Source organism: Rana temporaria, chromosome 1 (genome assembly GCF_905171775.1).
Source record: "Rana temporaria chromosome 1, aRanTem1.1, whole genome shotgun sequence".
NCBI lineage: Eukaryota > Metazoa > Chordata > Amphibia > Anura > Ranidae > Rana > Rana temporaria.
Genome location: NC_053489.1, coordinates 261,321,467 through 261,341,564, shown reverse-complemented (window position 1 = coordinate 261,341,564; position 20,098 = coordinate 261,321,467).

The window sequence follows — 20,098 nt, the reverse complement described above, 5'->3', positions numbered from 1 at the left end:
CTCTCTGCTACCACCCCAGTGCTCTCCGCCACCCCCCAGTGCTCTCTGCTACCCCCTGCAGTGCTCTCTGCCACCCCCCAGTGCTCTCTGCCACCCTCCAGTGCTCTCAACCTCCCCTCCAGTGCTCTCAACTCCCCCCCCAGTGCTCTCTGCTACCCCCCAGTGCTCTCTGCTACCCCCCAGTTCTCTTTGCCACCCCCAGTGCTCTCTGCCACCCCCAGGGCTCTCAACCTCCCTCCAGGGCTCTCAACCTCCCCCCATGGCTCTTTTCCGCCACCCCCCCAGTGCTTTCTGCCACCCCCAGTGCTCTCAACCTCCCCCCAGGGCTCTTTGCCACCCCCTAGGGCTCTTTTCCGCCACCCCCCAGTGCTCTCTGCCACCCCCTAGTGCTCTTTGCCACCCCCTCCAGTGTTATCCACCACCCCCATGCCACCCCCCCAGTGCTCTCCAACTCCCTCCATGCTCTCTGCCACCCCCAAGTGCCCTCCACCTCCCCCCAGTGCTCTCTGCCACCCCCCCCAGTGCTCTCTGCCACCCCTCCAGTGCTCTCTGCCACCCCCAGGGCTCTCTGCCACCCCCAGTGCTCTACACCTCCCTCCATGCTCTCCGCTACCATCCCAGTGCTCTCCGCCACCCCCCAGTGCTCTCTGCCACCCCCCTCAGTGCTCTCTGCCACCCCCAGGGCTCTCTGCCACCCCCCAGTGCTCTACACCTCCCTCCAGTGCTCTCAACTCCCCCCCCCAGTGCTCTCTTCTACCCCCCAGTGCTCTCTGCTACCCTCCAGTTCTCTTTGCCACCCCAAGTGCTCTCTTCCACCCCCCAGGGCTCTCAACCACCCCCTAGGGCTCTCCGCCACCCCCCAGGGCTCTCCGCCACTCCCCATTGCTCTCTGCCACCCCCCAGGGCTCTCTGCCACCCCCCAGTGTTCTCAACCTCCCCCCAGGGCTCTTTGCCACCCCCTAGGGCTCTTTTCCGCCACCCCCCAGTGCTCTCTGCCACCCCCCAGTGCTCTCTGCCACCACCCATGCTCTCTGCCACCCCCCCTGGTGCTCTTTGCCACCCCCCTCCAGTGTTATCCACCACCCCCATGCCACCCCCCAGTGCTCTCCAACTCCCTCCATGCTCTCTGCCACCCCCCAGTGCTCTCTGCCACCCCCAGTGCTCTCTGCCACCCCCCCAGGGCTCTCTGCCACCCCCCCAGTGCTCTACACCTCCCTCCATGCTCTCCGCTACCACCCCAGTGCTCTCCGCCACCCCCCAGTGCTCTCTGCCACCCCCCACAGTGCTCTCTGCCACCCCCCAGGGCTCTCTGCCATCCTCCAGTGCTCTCAACCTCCCCTCCAGTGCTCTCAACTTCCCCCCCAGTGCTCTCTTCTACCCCCCCCCCCAGTGCTCTCTTCTACCCCCCCCAGTGCTCTCTGCTACCCTCCAGTTCTCTTTGCCACCCCCCAGTGCTCTCTTCCACCCCCCAGGGCTCTCAACCTCCCCCCAGAGCTCTCCGCCACCCCCCATTGCTCTCTGCCACCCCCCAGGGCTCTCTGCCACCCCCCAGGGCTCTCAACCTCCCCCCAGGGCTCTCAACCTCCCCCCAGGGCTCTCCGCCACCCCCTAGGGCTCTTTTCCACCACCCCCAGTGCTCTCTGCCACCCCCCAGTGCTCTTTGCCACCCCCCAGTGCTCTTTGCCACCCCCCTCCAGTGCTCTCAACCTCCCCTCCAGTGCTCTCAACCTTCCCCCCAGTGCTCTCTGCCACGCCACCCCCCCAGTGCTCTCTGCCACCCCCAGGGCTCTCTGCCACACCCCCAGTGCTTTCAACCTCCCCACCAGTGCTCTCTGCCACCCCCCCCCCCAGGGCTCTCTGCCACCCCCCAGGGCTCTCTGCCACCCCTAGTGCTCCCTGTCACCCCCTAGTTCTCTCCACCTCCCCCATGCTCTCTGCCACCCCCCTAGTGCTCTTTGCCACCCCCCTCCAGTGTTCTCCACCACCCCCATGCTCTCTGCCACCCCCCCCCCAGTGCTCTCCAACTCCCTCCATGCTCTCTGCCACCCCCCAGTGCTCTCAACCACCCACCAGTGCTCTCCACCTCCCCGCATGTTCTCAGCCGGAGGTGCCGGTTAGCATGTCATGGGCTGCTCAATCAAAAATGCCCGGGCCTATTTTTTGTCCCAGTCCGGGCCTGTTGGGAACTCTGTGGACTTTCCTCCAATAATAAGACTTTTCCTGAAATGCCCCCCGCTGCACATCCATTCGCTGGGAAGCTCAGTGTGCTGCTGCTTCTCCTCCCCCAGCTAAGAACAGATGGAATGTGATCACTTAGGCTACTTTTAGACTGAGACTCTTTACAGGCGTTTTAGTGCTAAAAATAGCACCTGTAAAGCGCCTGTCACTCCAGTGTGAAAGAACGAGTGCTTTCACACTGGAGCGGTGCACTTGCTGGACGCTAAAAAAAAAGTCCTGCAAGCAAATGGGCCGCTAAAGCGCCTGCAAAGCGTTTTGGCAGCGGCGCTTTGCGGGCACTATTAACTCCTTCATCGCCCGCTAGCAGGGGTTAAAAGGGCCTTGCTAGCAGCCGAAAAGCTCCGCTAAAATGGTGGTAAAGCGCCGTTAAAAATAGGGGCGCTTTACCGCCGATGCCCCCACCAGTGTGAAAGTGCCCTTATAAAAAAGGGAAAAAGGGTATTCATAATGTTTTTTTTTTAAATATCTGTATAAAAAATGTTTTGCCTTTTATTTCTATTTTAACCACTTGCAGACCAGCAGCCGTCGTTATACAGGGGAAGGTCGGCTCTCCTACGCTGGGTTGCGCATGCTCGATAGCGGGCGGGCGCGTACTCACACGCTGCGTGCTGTGGGAGCGTGCCCGCAGGTCGGGTGGACTCGATGTCCCCCGGCGACCCGCGATCACCTAGTACAGAGGCAGAACGGGGATCTGCCAGCGTAAACAAGGCGTATCCCCATTCTGACAGGGGACATGACAGAGATCTACTGTTCCCAGTTATCGGGAACTCTGATCTCTGTCATGTCCCTGTTAGCTCATCCCCCCTACAGTTAGAACACACCTAGAGAACACAGTAAATCCCTTGATCGCACCCTACTGTTACCCCCTTCCCTGCCAGTGTAATTTGTACATTGATCAGTGCATTCTTATAGCACTGATCAATGTAATTATGTCACTGGTCCCCAAAAAGTGTCATTCGGGGGTCCGATTTGTCCACCGCAATGTCGCAGTACCGCTAAAAATCGCAAAATTTACACTTTGTTTATAGTGCAAAAAATAAAAACATCAGAAGTGGTCAAATACCACCAACAGGAAGCTCTATTTGTGGGAAAAAAAGGATGTAAATTTTGTTTGGGTATAGCGTCGCATGACGCTGCAATTGTCAGTTAAAGCAACGCAGTGCCGCATCGCAAAAAATGGCCTCGTCATAAAGGGGGCAAATCCTTCTGGGGCTGAAGTGGTTAAACCGAATAGGTTGTTTTTACAATCACTTGAATGGTCGTTCAGATGAATCTTCAACTATGCTACACAATATCTATTTCTGTTATTGCAAGCATACTTTATTTAACACAGTACTTACAATAGTTTTTGTATGCACAAATTTGTTGTAGCCCCTATTTAATAGCTTTCTATATACTGCATTTTTTTATTATTTAACCAATGCTCATTGGGTATTGTTAATGCAACTTTGGAAAAGCATATAGGCCAGAACACAGACGGAAGATGAGATTTTCCCCATAGCAATCAATGGTTGGTGACGCTTTCCTAGAGTACGTATGTGTGTTTTGCTGATTTAAACAAATGTTTGTTCATTTGTTCTGAGAAAGACCTACCTCTGCACTTGTTTTTATACATGAGTCTCTATGTTCCCTTTTGGAGAGTAAACAGGAAAATATTGAAGAGGAACAGAAGGAAGAGGAATGTGAGCTGTTCAGTACATTATGTCAACAAATATATTTTATGCTATTTTTTTAAATATGTTAACAAAATTTTCATTATATTGAAAAAATAAATAATGTGGGGTACATTTAATGACAAAGCAATCTGGGTTTTTATGAGCGCCAAACCAGCTTGGTGCAGCACAATTTAAAAAAAAGCGCCAGGGAATTCTTTTTCTGCTTTTCTGCATGTAAGACAACCCTTTGAACTGAATGGGCTGCCTACATGCAGAACACAGGTAGCGATGATATAAACCTAGCCTCAGATCCTTCACATCACAACCCCCCTCTACATCACAGCCCCCCTTCACATCACAGTTCTGTCTCCTTTACATCAAGATCAACCCACATCATAGCCCCCCCCCCTGTGTCTTGAACCCCCTTTTACTGCACTCCCTTCACATTCCTGTTCTCTGCCTACTTATATCACCCTTCCTCCTTCATATTACTGCCCCCCCTTTACATTCCTGTCCTCACCCCCCCCTTTTACATTCCTGTCCCCACCCCACCCCCTTTACATTCCTGCCCTCACTCCCCCTTTTCATTCCTGTGCTCACCCCACCCTCTTTACATTCCTGTCCTTACCTCCCCTCCTACCCTTTGATATTCCTGTCCTCATCCCCCCCCCCCCAACCCTTTTCATTCCTGTCCTCACCCCACCCCTTTACATTCCTGTCCTTACCTCCCCTCCTACCCTTTTACATTCCTTACCTTCCCCGCTACCCTTTGATATTCCTGTCCTCGTTCCCCCACCCCTTTTCATTCCTGTCCTCACCCCCTTCACATTCCTGTCCTCACCCCCACCCCTTTACATTCCTGTCCTCAGCCTCCCATCACATTCCTGTCCTCACCCCCCCACCCTTTTACATTCCTGTCCTCAGCCCCCCCCTTCACATACCTGTCCTCACCCACACCCCACCCATTTACATTTCTGTCCTCAGCCCCCCTTTACATTCCTGTCCTCAGCCCCCCTTCACATTCCTGTCCTCACCCCTCCACACCCCTTTACATTCCTGTACTCAGCCCTCCATCACATTCCTGTCCTCCCCCTCCACCCCTTTACATTCCTGTCCTCAGCCCCCTTCACATTCATGTCCTCAACACCACACCCCTTTACATTCCTGTCCTCAGACCCCATCACATTCTTGTCCTCACACCCCCCCCCAACCCCTTTTACATTCCTGTCCTCAGCCCCCATCACATTCCTGTCCTCTCCCCTCCACACCCCTTTACATTCCTGTCCTCAGCCCCCATCACATTCCTGTCCTCTCCCCTCCACATCCCTTTACATTCCTGTCCTCAGACCCCATCACATGCTTGTCCTCACACCCCCCCCAACCCCTTTTACATTCCTGTCCTCAGCCCCCATCACATTCCTGTCCTCTCCCCTCCACACTCCTTTACATTCCTGTCCTCAGACCCCATCACATTCTTGTCCTCACACCCCCCCCAACCCCTTTTACATTCCTGTCCTCAGCCCCCATCACATTCCTGTCCTCTCCCCTCCACACCCCTTTACATTCCTGTCCTCAGACCCCATCACATTCTTGTGCTCACACCCCCCCCCCCAACCCCTTTTACATTCCTGTCCTCAGCCCCCATCACATTCCTGTCCTCTCCCCTCCACACCCCTTTACATTCCTGTCCTCAGACCCCATCACATTCTTGTGCTCACACCCCCCCCAACCCCTTTTACATTCCTGTCCTCAGCCCCCATCACATTCCTGTCCTCTCCCCTCCACACCCCTTTACATTCCTGTCCTCAGACCCCATCACATTCTTGTCCTCACACCCCCCCCAACCCCTTTTACATTCCTGTCCTCAGCCCCCATCACATTCCTGTCCTCTCCCCTCCACACCCCTTTACATTCCTGTCCTCAGACCCCATCACATTCTTGTGCTCACACCCCCCCCAACCCCTTTTACATTCCTGTCCTCAGCCCCCATCACATTCCTGTCCTCTCCCCTCCACACCCCTTTACATTCCTGTCCTCAGACCCCATCACATTCTTGTGCTCACACCCCCCCCCAACCCCTTTTACATTCCTGTCCTCAGCCCCCATCACATTCCTGTCCTCTCCCCTCCACACCCCTTTACATTCCTGTCCTCAGACCCCATCACATTCTTGTCCTCACCCCCCCCCCAACCCCTTTTACATTCCTGTCCTCAGCCCCCATCACATTCCTGTCCTCTCCCCTCCACACCCCTTTACATTCCTGTCCTCAGACCCCATCACATTCTTGTGCTCACACCCCCCCAACCCCTTTTACATTCCTGTCCTCAGCCCCATCACATTCCTGTCCTCTCCCCTCCACACCCCTTTACATTCCTGTCCTCAGACCCCATCACATTCCTGTCCTCTCCCCTCCACACCCCTTTACATTCCTGTCCTCAGACCCCATCACATTCTTGTCCTCTCCCCCCCAACCCCTTTTACATTCCTGTCCTCAGCCCCCATCACATTCCTGTCCTCTCCCCTCCACACTCCTTTACATTCCTGTCCTCAGACCCCATCACATTCTTGTCCTCACACCCCCCCCAACCCCTTTTACATTCCTGTCCTCAGCCCCCATCACATTCCTGTCCTCTCCCCTCCACACCCCTTTACATTCCTGTCCTCAGACCCCATCACATTCTTGTCCTCACACCCCCCCCCAACCCCTTTTACATTCCTGTCCTCAGCCCCCATCACATTCCTGTCCTCTCCCCTCCACACCCCTTTACATTCCTGTCCTCAGACCCCATCACATTCTTGTCCTCACACCCCCCCCAACCCCTTTTACATTCCTGTCCTCAGCCCCCATCACATTCCTGTCCTCTCCCCTCCACACCCCTTTACATTCCTGTCCTCAGACCCCATCACATTCTTGTGCTCACACCCCCCCAACCCCTTTTACATTCCTGTCCTCAGCCCCATCACATTCCTGTCCTCTCCCCTCCACACCCCTTTACATTCCTGTCCTCAGACCCCATCACATTCCTGTCCTCTCCCCTCCACACCCCTTTACATTCCTGTCCTCAGACCCCATCACATTCTTGTCCTCACACCCCCCCCCACCCCTTTTACATTCCTGTCCTCAGCCCCCATCACATTCCTGTCCTCTCCCCTCCACACTCCTTTACATTCCTGTCCTCAGACCCCATCACATTCTTGTCCTCACACCCCCCCCCAACCCCTTTTACATTCCTGTCCTCAGCCCCCATCACATTCCTGTCCTCTCCCCTCCACACCCCTTTACATTCCTGTCCTCAGACCCCATCACATTCTTGTGCTCACACCCCCCCCCAACCCCTTTTACATTCCTGTCCTCAGCCCCCAACACATTCCTGTCCTCTCCCCTCCACACCCCTTTACATTCCTGTCCTCAGACCCCATCACATTCTTGTCCTCACACCCCCCCCCCAACCCCTTTTACATTCCTGTCCTCAGCCCCCATCACATTCCTGTCCTCTCCCCTCCACACCCCTTTACATTCCTGTCCTCAGACCCCATCACATTCTTGTCCTCACACCCCCCCCAACCCCTTTTACATTCCTGTCCTCAGCCCCCATCACATTCCTGTCCTCTCCCCTCCACACCCCTTTACATTCCTGTCCTCAGACCCCATCACATTCTTGTGCTCACACCCCCCCCCAACCCCTTTTACATTCCTGTCCTCAGCCCCCATCACATTCCTGTCCTCTCCCCTCCACACCCCTTTACATTCCTGTCCTCAGACCCCATCACATTCTTGTGCTCACACCCCCCCCAACCCCTTTTACATTCCTGTCCTCAGCCCCCATCACATTCCTGTCCTCTCCCCTCCACACCCCTTTACATTCCTGTCCTCAGACCCCATCACATTCTTGTCCTCACACCCCCCCCAACCCCTTTTACATTCCTGTCCTCAGCCCCCATCACATTCCTGTCCTCTCCCCTCCACACCCCTTTACATTCCTGTCCTCAGACCCCATCACATTCTTGTGCTCACACCCCCCCCCCAACCCCTTTTACATTCCTGTCCTCAGCCCCCATCACATTCCTGTCCTCTCCCCTCCACACCCCTTTACATTCCTGTCCTCAGACCCCATCACATTCTTGTGCTCACACCCCCCCCAACCCCTTTTACATTCCTGTCCTCAGCCCCCATCACATTCCCGTCCTCTCCCCTCCACACCCCTTTACATTCCTGTCCTCAGACCCCATCACATTCCTGTCCTCTCCCCTCCACACCCCTTTACATTCCTGTCCTCAGACCCCATCACATTCTTGTCCTCACACCCCCCCCAACCCCTTTTACATTCCTGTCCTCAGCCCCCATCACATTCCTGTCCTCTCCCCTCCACACTCCTTTACATTCCTGTCCTCAGACCCCATCACATTCTTGTCCTCACACCCCCCCCAACCCCTTTTACATTCCTGTCCTCAGCCCCCATCACATTCCTGTCCTCTCCCCTCCACACCCCTTTACATTCCTGTCCTCAGACCCCATCACATTCTTGTGCTCACACCCCCCCCCAACCCCTTTTACATTCCTGTCCTCAGCCCCCATCACATTCCTGTCCTCTCCCCTCCACACCCCTTTACATTCCTGTCCTCAGACCCCATCACATTCTTGTCCTCACACCCCCCCCCAACCCCTTTTACATTCCTGTCCTCAGCCCCCATCACATTCCTGTCCTCTCCCCTCCACACCCCTTTACATTCCTGTCCTCAGACCCCATCACATTCTTGTGCTCACACCCCCCCCCCCAACCCCTTTTACATTCCTGTCCTCAGCCCCCATCACATTCCTGTCCTCTCCCCTCCACACCCCTTTACATTCCTGTCCTCAGACCCCATCACATTCCTGTCCTCTCCCCTCCACACCCCTTTACATTCCTGTCCTCAGACCCCATCACATTCTTGTCCTCACACCCCCCCCAACCCCTTTTACATTCCTGTCCTCAGCCCCCATCACATTCCTGTCCTCTCCCCTCCACACTCCTTTACATTCCTGTCCTCAGACCCCATCACATTCTTGTCCTCACACCCCCCCCCACCCCTTTTACATTCCTGTCCTCAGCCCCCATCACATTCCTGTCCTCTCCCCTCCACACCCCTTTACATTCCTGTCCTCAGACCCCATCACATTCTTGTGCTCACACCCCCCCCCCAACCCCTTTTACATTCCTGTCCTCAGCCCCCATCACATTCCTGTCCTCTCCCCTCCACACCCCTTTACATTCCTGTCCTCAGACCCCATCACATTCTTGTCCTCACACCCCCCCCCAACCCCTTTTACATTCCTGTCCTCAGCCCCCATCACATTCCTGTCCTCTCCCCTCCACACCCCTTTACATTCCTGTCCTCAGACCCCATCACATTCTTGTCCTCACACCCCCCCCAACCCCTTTTACATTCCTGTCCTCAGCCCCCATCACATTCCTGTCCTCTCCCCTCCACACCCCTTTACATTCCTGTCCTCAGACCCCATCACATTCTTGTGCTCACACCCCCCCCCAACCCCTTTTACATTCCTGTCCTCAGCCCCCATCACATTCCTGTCCTCTCCCCTCCACACTCCTTTACATTCCTGTCCTCAGACCCCATCACATTCTTGTCCTCACACCCCCCCCAACCCCTTTTACATTCCTGTCCTCAGCCCCCATACAGCGGATACACGCATACCCCCACGCACTTCCGGGAGACGAGCTGGAACGCACCTGGAGCGCACGCCGCTCTACAGCTCTGTCCCAGCTCTGCACCAATTTTTTGGTATCACAGTTAAATTACAGGCATTTATATTACTGCCATCTAGTGGACACATAGTATTACTATACCATATAAAATTATATAGTTTTGGTTATCCACTTTTTAATTTCATTTGATGATCCTCGCTATTTAGCGTTAGGACTGTTCACAGGCTTATTAGCCAGTTTACACCCTGGTCACACAGGGAACACACAGACAGCGCCACTACTCCTATCTTTTGTATTTATATTATTTATGTTTTCCTTGGAAAACATGTTCTAGGGGGGGCAGCAGTTTGTTGTCCATATTCACCTGACCCACTTAACATACGCGCAGGTTTTGTTCTTCTTTCTTCTTTCTTCTTTTTTCCCATCACATTCCTGTCCTCTCCCCTCCACACTCCTTTACATTCCTGTCCTCAGCCCCCATCACATTCCTGTCCTCTCCCCTCCACACCCCTTTACATTCCTGTACTCAGCCCTCCATCACATTCCTGTCCTCCCCCTCCACCCCTTTACATTCCTGTCCTCAGCCCCCTTCACATTCCTGTCCTCACCCCCACACCCCTTTTACATTCCTGTTCTCGGCCCCCATCACATTCCTGTCCTCACCCCCACCTCTTTACATTCCTGTCCTCAACCCCCAATTCACATTCCTGTCCTCACCCCCAATTCACATACCTGTCCTTACCCACATCCCCCACCCATTTACATTCCTGAACTCAGTCCCATTCATAATACTGTCCTAGCCCCCCCCCACACCCCTTTACATTCCTGTCCTCAGCCCCCCATCACATTCCTGTCCTCATCCCCCCCACCCCTTTACAATCCTGTCCTCACCCCCTACCTCTTTACATTCCTGTCCTCACTCCACAACCCCACCCCCTTTACGTTCCTGTCCTTAGATCCCCCCGTGCAACTTTTTCTGGTAAGCACCTGCTAGTTAACTTAAAAAGTTAACCTGGCAGCTTCCGCCCTCCATCCAGAGCTGTACTGCCTCCAATGTCAGCTCTAGGTTTATGTGCCTCCCGCCATCCTTATGGAGCTGTCCTACCATCGACTTAATGAGGATGACAGCAGTGAAGGTGGCTGAGCGGGCACCTAATTGGTGGGACTACGGCTGGTCTGGATGGAATGCGGTCCGCCATTTAGTGATGTCTGCTTTACACTGTAAATTCATATCATAACAACATAAATTGCTTTTTTGTTCTCCTAGTAAATCTATACCTCAGCTAATTGAACAAGGTTTGAAGTTTAAGCGATTTAAGCTAACTTAAAGCAAAATTAAACCCTCTTATCCTTTACAGCCAAGGAAGCTGCCATCTTAAGCCAATACATTAGTAGAATTCATATGAAAATTTCTACACAAACTCATAGGAAACTTCTCAATACAGTTTGACATACTTGTATATCGATTAAAAGTAGTTAAAAATGTTGTTTAGTTTTAACATTTGATTTTGGAACAAATATACTTTAAAGAATGAAAACTACATACACTGTTAGGAATTAATTTGTTGAATTTTTTTTTACGTCCTGCGCCTTTTAATTTTCTCGTCACTGCAGTTGAAAATGAACATCAATTTGATCCCAATAATGTTTCGAAAATTTAACAAATGTTCTTAAAATGAAAATGTTTGAATTAAATTCTACTAGCTTTAGCCTTTGTTTCATTTACATTTGTCATTGTCTTGCACATGTGATCAGCTCTGATACCAGCAATATGATGGTTTGACAGTTCGGTTGAGAGCTAACATAAACACACCAGTAACTGTAACATTATTCTTCAAAGCATGCCCTGAATGTAACTGTTTTGGGAAATGGTTAAAGTGAAACTAAAACAGCATATTCTCTCCGGCTTCCTCTGGGTGCCAGTCTTTGCCCATTTAGATTGGCCGGTGCAGGATGACACAACTCCTGCACATGTGCAGGATTGCTGTCATCCCGGCACACTGGGAGTGTACTGGCAATTACATTTTGTACATTTGGCATAGGACTGTAGGTAAGTGTATTAGCAGAAACAGAATAGTATTTGGAAATTAGTCAGATAGGTAGAGAAAGCCCCAGTCTCAGCTTAGAATTGGGCTAGGTGACCTTGTCCCCAACAGTGGTGAAAGAGTAGTAGTAGTCAGGAGGAGCACATTATCTGTTCTACGTGTAGAATGTGACAGAAAAAAGCCATAGAAGCAGTAGACATTCATCTAGCCTTACCACTCCCCTTTTCGAGGGGGTAGCCATCATCGTCACCACATGGGGCCCACATCACAGAGACACGTAAGTATAGGTGGGGAGGAGGGTCTAGTCAGTGATGTGGATGCTGGGTAATACAGTGAAAGCCCCCTTTAGACAGTTTAAAACAAATGCAACTCCTTCCTTTCACACAAATTCATAAAACAGACAGGATTGCAGGCCACACTCCAAAACCTGTCTGGTGAACACACCACAGTCCTTGCTTCCTATTCATTCTCTTGTGTATTGTATATACCATATATACTGGAGTATAAGCCACGTTTTTCAGCCCTTTTTTAGGGCTGAAAATACCCCCCTTGGCTTATACTCGAGTCAGTACCTGAATTCTTGCCAGGGTGTTTTAAAAGTCGCAGCTTCCTCCTGGTTTTCCGTTCTGTGATAGGCATTTGACACTGTGTTCCGCCTATCATGGAGGTCCTCTCATCCTCGGACAGTTTCCAAGCAGACACTGTGTTCAGTGTTCCGCCAATTGCGGACGTCCTCTTGCTCGAGGATGAAAGAATGTCCATGATTGGCGGAACACTGAACACAGTGTCTGCTGGGAAACTGAGTCCGAGGTTCAGCAGACCTCCGTCATAGGCGGAACACAGTGTCAAATGCCTATCACGGAATGGAACACCAGGAGGAAGCTGCGACTTTTAAAAAATGGACTCCTGTCAAGATTGCAGGTACTCGAGCACAGAGAGGTATGGCACAGTGAGACTGCAATGGGCACAGTGAGGTATGGCACAGTGAGACTGCAATGGGCACAGTGAGGTATGGCACAGTGAGACTGCAATGGGCACAGTGAGGTATGGCACAGTGAGACTGCAATCGGCACAGTGAGGTATGGTACAGTGAGGTTGCAATGGGCACAGTCAGACGTGCAAATGGGCATTGTTGACCCTCTTTTCCGCTTACAGTAGCTGCTGCAGTCTCACCCTCAACTTATACTCGAGTCAGTACGTTTTTCCAAGTTTTTTTGTGGTAAAATTAGGTCCTCGGCTTATACTCGGGTCGGCTTATACTCGAGTATATACGGTAGGTAAGCAGTAATGAATAAAGATAGATTTTGTAGTCACTGATATAAGGCAATGCTACAGTTTGTGTTTACACAGTGTTACCAGGCTTGGGCCTGCATTACCAGAGGACAGCTTCTGCTAGAGGGTATGTTCACATTCTGCAGACGTCCCTGTCCTAACCCTACTCAACAGGAACCTCTCCCAGTACTAATCACTTTCCCTAGCCTGTGGGGTCTCTGTCCCTGACCTACCACTCACTCCAGGTGCGCCTAAATGATGCAGTAGACCCTTTATATAAGGTTTCGGGTCAAGATTGTCTGACGTCTTCAGAGGTTACAGGATCCAAATGCCACTTTTATTGATTAAAAAAAAAAACAAGCATCAAAAACCAGCCCTAATTTAACCAACCAAAATATTAAATTACAAATTTGCTCAGTCATTAAATCTAGAGCAATACATACCAGAGTTTCATAAAACACAACTTAGCCCCCCGCCCCTTAAAGGAGTGACAGCGTATATAGAAAGTGGCACAACAAAGAAAGAAAAGGGAGGGTAGCTCGCTGTGCTGGTCCAGTCCAACGATGCCAAGCTGAAGGTCAAGACTTTATATAAATCATTGGTCTCCAAGCTGTGGTTTGCGGGCCAGCTGTGGCCCTTTGCTTGACTTTATCTTGCCCTTGGGGCACTATTTCTCCCATTCACATCAACAATGAGGCATCAGTCCTCCCGCTGATACTAACAGTGAAGCATTATTCAGCCCACTGACACCAATGATTGGGCACTATTCCTCCCAACAACACCAAATAATAGGGCACTATTCCTCCTCTCACTGACCGCAGGCATTATGTAAGTTGACATTACTTACTCCCATTGACATGGGTGCCATTTTCTACTTCCGCTGGCCACAGTCTGGCCCACATAAAGCGGTTGTAAACCCGCATATGGAATTTTTTTTTTTTTACACCTGCAAGGCAAAAGACATACTAGCTCATTTTTAAATACTTACCTCGGAACGAGGAGAAGAGAACTTACCTGGTCCATGCCAAGCGAGATGTCATCTTGACTCGGCGTGTCTTCCGGGTATCGCCGCTCCAGCGCTGTGATTGGCCGGAGCGGCGATGTCGTCACTCCCGTGCATGCACGCTGGAGACTTCAATTCGGCAAGGTCTGGCTGCTGCCGGTCCTTTAGCCGAGGATCCCCCTGCGCATGCGCCGCTGCAATCAGCGGCGCATTGCGAGGGGAATATCTCCTAAACCGTACAGGTTTAGGAGCTATTCTCTATACCTACAGGTAAGCCTTATTATAGGCTTACCTGTAGGTAAAAGTTTAAAAAATGGCTTTACAACCACTTTAAAGTCTGAAGGACAGTAAACTATCCTTTATTTATAAAGTTTGGAGATCACTGATATAAATAATGACACGAACTGAGGAAGCATTTGTCACTGCCGAGAGAAACCTTCTTATCCCACTATTTGTACAAGTCAGGTAAACCCTGACAAAACACCTAAATGGAGTTGGTGGAGAAAACAAGCCCATGGAGGTGAGCACAAATAAATTGTTTTCCATTATACTCGTACCTAAAATGTGCATAGGAGCAGGGCCGGATTTGCTCTCCCTGCCGCCTCAAGGCCACGTTCCGCAATGCACCCCCTCCCCGCCAACCGAACCCCCCCACCCCCAATCAACAGGGAATGGCAACCGAATGGCAGGGGCGGCACGGTTAGTTCAAATTTTATTTTTATTTTTTATCACTTTTTTTTTTATTATTTATTTGTAGCTTGTCGCTTACTTTTTTTATTTTTGTATAATTTTCTTATTATTTACTTTTTAATTACTTTTTAATTTTTTTTAATTTAATTATTATTTCTTATTATTTATTCATTTTTTTAGCAATTTTTTTTTACTTAACTTTTTTGCTATGACACAGGAGAAAACAATTTCCTGTGTGATAGCAATTGGAGGTGACATGTTCTCTTTATTGACCCTGTCACCTCCAAAACAGGAGTCCTAGCACTGTGCTAGAACTCCTGTCACAGCTGAGATGGGAAGTGTTATACCTGAAGGGTTCCACATGTACTGGCTCTCCCCTCTCACTGTGTACATCGGCAGCAGGAACAGGAGACAGACTCGGTGGCCGGGGGGAGGACGGAGTCCCGAAGACAGATCTAGCAGAGAGAGGTATGTGGGGTGGGGGGGGAGAGGGGAGGATGGACAGGAGCACACATTTTACAAGTGGTTTCGGCAACATCGCCACAATCACTTGTTAATGAGCGAGCGGATTCCCCCATAACTTACCGCCCTTAACTGTATGTTCCGGGCGTCGGGGGAATCTATGCCACTGCCGCCCCTTGGCTCCCTGCCGCCCCAAAGCCTGGCCTCAGTGGCCTTGTGGGAAATCCGGGCCTGCATAGGAGTTGATTTACTAAAACTGGAGAGTGCATAATCTGGTGCAACTCTGCATAGAAACCAATCAGCTTCCATTATTTTTTTGTCAAAGCTTAATTGAACAAGTGGAAGTTAGAAGCTGGTTGGCTACCATGCACAGCTGCACCAGATTTTGCACTCTCCAGTTTTAGTCAATCAACCCCACAGTGTGGTATTTAGAAATGATACGTACCATATAACTATGAGCACAAGGAGGCCATCCTATTTAAGAAAACATTTGGCTTATACAGTATGCGTTGTCCTCACTTCCAGACACATCATCCTGTGATGGGTCATGGGATATTTTTATCTTTCTCATCAGTGGTGTGTGTGTGGCTAAAATTCTGTCTTACTCATTCATCTGTAAAGCTGTACAAGTGTAAAGTGCATGTGAAATTTTTACACATCACAAAGTTTACTTTGAAAGTAATATAAAGTCCGCTATCTGGTATATTTTATAATGGCTGAGTCTTGACAGGATTCAGATCCTTTGCACACAAGACTGAGTTGCATGTTGCTCATGTTTACTCAAAGTCTTATTTCCCTGTTCTCATGTCTTACGGCTCATGGGGTGTTTGTAATTTATAGTTACTCAGCTTGCTTTAATCTGCATCCTTAGATCTCAGAAGTTGTGAAATACAGGTGCATAGAGTCTGATTGCATCCATTACTGCTGGACAGTAAATGCACATTGCAAAACGACACATTGATTACGATTGTGCTACAGAGGTCTGCAAGGATGATTTGGTAAAAGAACAATACAACAGCAAAGCACACCAAATAAAACACAAAAATGTGTAATAACGATGTATAAAATATGTAAAATAAATGCCGTTTACTGATGCCTGCTTTTAAATTGCATTTTTTAGTAGGGAGAAAAGACAAAATATTATGGGTCTGTAGGAAATGAATCCACTCTGACAAAATGCTGCTTCTGTGGGTTCCAGCCTTCATAGACTCTGAATTCTCTACCATTTGCGAACAGGCAGTTTTATCATCTTACATTTTTAGGTAATGTTGCAGTTTATGATATGTAGCGCTTACTAAGGAAAACTGGTTGTACTTAAAGAAACCCTGGGCCAGATTCACATAGAATTGCGGCCGTGTAACGTAACCCGTTTACGTTACACCGCTGCAAGTTTTCAGTGCTAGTGCCCGATCCACAAAGCACTTACCTGTAAACTTGCGGCGGTGTATCGTAAACACGTCCGGCGCAAGCCCGTCCAATTCAAATGGGGCGGGTACCATTTAAATTAGGCGCGCTCCCACGCCGGACGTACTGTGCATGCTCCGTTCGCAATTTTCCCGACGTGCTTTGCGCGAAATTACGGCGGCACGACGTGTTTGTGAATCGCGACGTGCGTAACGTACTTACGCTGGGAAAAAAAAAAATTTCAAAAGCCACGGGCATACTTTAACATGGTGGAGTAATTTTACACCATGTTAAAGTACCCCTAATTTTGCGACGGGAAACTAAGACTTGCGCCGACGTAACGACGGGAAAAACCTTCGTGGATCGCCGTAACTGCTAATTTACATACCCGACGCAGGAATACGATGCGAACTCCACCCAGCGGCGGCCGAGGTACTGCATCCTAAGATCCGACGATGTAAGTCAATTACACCTGTCGGATCTTAGGGCTATCTATGCGGAACTGATTCTATGAATCAGCCGCATAGATAGAACAACAGATACGACGGTGTATCAGGAGATACGCCGTCTTATCTGTTCTGTGAATCTGGCCCCCTGTTGCCAGAACATTCATTTCAACAACAACATTCCAATAAGATTATACAGTGAGGAAAATAAGTATTTGAACACCCTGCTATTTTGCAAGTTCTCCCACTTGGAAATCATGGAGGGGTCTGAAATTGTTATCGTAGGTGCATGTCCACTGTGAGAGACATAATCAAAAAAAAAATCCAGAAATCACAATGTATGATTTTTTTAACTATTTATTTGTATGATACAGCTGCAAATAAGTATTTGAACACCTGAGAAAATCAATGTTAATATTTGGTACAGTAGCCTTTGTTTGCAATTACAGAGGTCAAACGTTTCTTGTAGTTTTTCACCAGGTTTGCACACACTGGAGGAGGGATTTTGGCCCACTCCTCCACACAGATCTTCTCTAGATCAGTCAGGTTTCTGGGCTGTCGCTGAGAAACACGGAGTTTGAGCTCCCTCCAAAGATTCTCTATTGGGTTTAGGTCTGGAGACTGGCTAGGCCACGCCAGAACCTTGATATGCTTCTTACAGAGCCACTCCTTGGTTATCCTGGCTGTGTGCTTCGGGTCATTGTCATGTTGGAAGACCCAGCCTCGACCCATCTTCAAAGCTCTAACTGAGGGAAGGAGGTTGTTGCCCAAAATCTCGCAATACATGGCCCCGGTCATCCTCTCCTTAATACAGTGCAGTCGCCCTGTCCCATGTGCAGAAAAACACCCCCAAAGCATGATGCTACCACCCCCATGCTTCACAGTAGGGATGGTGTTCTTGGGATGGTACTCATCATTCTTATTCCTCCAAACACGGTTAGTGGAATTATGACCAAAAAGTTATATTTTGGTCTCATCTGACCACATGACTTTCTCCCATGACTCCTCTGGATCATCCAAATGGTCATTGGCAAACTTAAGACGGGCCTTGACATGTGCTGGTTTAAGCAGGGGAACCTTCCGTGCCATGCATGATTTCAAACCATGACGTCTTCGTGTATTACCAACAGTAACCTTGGAAACGGTGGTCCCAGCTCTTTTCAGGTCATTGACCAGCTCCTCCCGTGTAGTCCTGGGCTGATTTCTCACCTTTCTTAGGATCATTGAGACCCCACGAGGTGAGATTTTGCATGGAGCCCCAGTCCGAGGGAGATTGACAGTCATATTTAGCTTCTTCCATTTTCTAATGATTGCTCCAACAGTGGACCTTTTTTCACCAAGCTGCTTGGCAATTTCCCCGTAGCCCTTTCCAGCCTTGTGGAGGTGTACAATTTTGTCTCTAGTGTCTTTGGACAGCTCTTTGGTCTTGGCCATGTTAGTAGTTGGATTCTTACTGATTGTATGGGGTGGACAGGTGTCTTTATGCAGCTAATGACCTCAAACAGGTGCATCTAATTTAGGATAATAAATGGAGTGGAGGTGGACATTTTAAAGGCAGACTAACAGGTCTTTGAGGGTCAGAATTCTAGCTGATAGACAGGTGTTCAAATACTTATTTGCAGCTGTATCATACAAATAAATAGTTAAAAAATCATAAATTGTGATTTCTGGATTTTTTTTTTTGATTATGTCTCTCACAGTGGACATGCACCTACGATATCAATTTCAGACCCCTCAATGATTTCCAAGTGGGAGAACTAGCAAAATAGCAGGGTGTTCAAATACTTATTTTCCTCACTGTATGTACTATTTCATGTATTTTATGCACGTTGTTGACCTGTAAACCTCCCTTGCGTAGACATTCAAAATCTCTGAGGGCTCATTCACACCATTCCTGGATGAAAACTGATGGGAAAACCATGCAGATTTCACTTCAGTTTACATCAGTTTATTCAAAAAAAGGAAAGGAGAAAGGATGGGACTATAGCAGTGCTTGATCACATAATAATGGAAACCCAACAGCAGTATGTAAAAGGTATATATGATTTATTTTTTATTATACAAAGAGTTAAAAACGAGTATCAAATCACAGAAGGTCGTTCAATATGGAATAAATCCAAAGTGGTGGTTACACTGGAGGTTTACTGAAGTTTGAGTGATCATACGTTATCCTGACATGTTTTGCCTTCAGGCTTCATCAGGGGATGTATGTGTCAACCATAGATAGACAAAACAGCTATGCTTCTGCTTCTATGCAATTCTTTGAGTTGGTGATAGTGTTTTTTTCAATAACAGTTTTATTTAGAGATTTTTAACAGATATACATGTAAGACATTACACGCGTAGTTCAAGTAATAAGGTCGCAGCCTACGCGTTCAACAAAATCAGGATCACTATCTTTCCTATCAACTGATGATAGTGTTATTTTAAAGAGGCACTGGTTATTTATTTTTTTTGTAAATAGCAATACCTGATCTGCTTGATTGGAATTTAGATACCATGGACCTTTAGGCTGGGTTTAGACAGTTGTGAATTGGATGTGGATTTTCCTGCATCCAATTTGCATGCCAGGAGATTGTGACAGGTACTCTATGGAGCTGGTACACACATTTCCGGAGCGGCTACGGAGCAAATTGCACAGGAGTCCTGTGCTTCTTCTAGTCCATTTCAGGTCCGAATTCAGGCAAAAATTTGGACTGAAATTGGATCTGAAAGGGTGAACAGGGACGCAACTGACCCCTGCTGTGAGCCACTCTGTACTGCACTGTGAATCCAGCCTTATATCCTATATACAGTAAATCTATATAGTCACTTCTTCTGCCCTTATACTCAAATAACATACCATGTTATAAGACTGTGTTTTCAGGGATACTACTGAGGATTCAAACCATGCAGGTGTAACAAAGTGCACCTGCTTATTTGTGTAGCACATTTAGTTCCTGACCCCTGTTAAAAATCATGCACCGAAGTGCATGGTATTTTGTTAACAATGGGGTAGATCCACAAAGAAATTACGCCGGCGTATCTATTGATACGCCGGCGTAATTTCAAAATTCCTGCGTCGTATCTTTGTTTTGAATCCTCAAAACAAGATACGACGACATCTCGGCTAGATCCGACAGGCGTACGTCTTCGTACGCTGTCGGATCTAAGATGCAATTTTTCGGCGGCCGCTGGG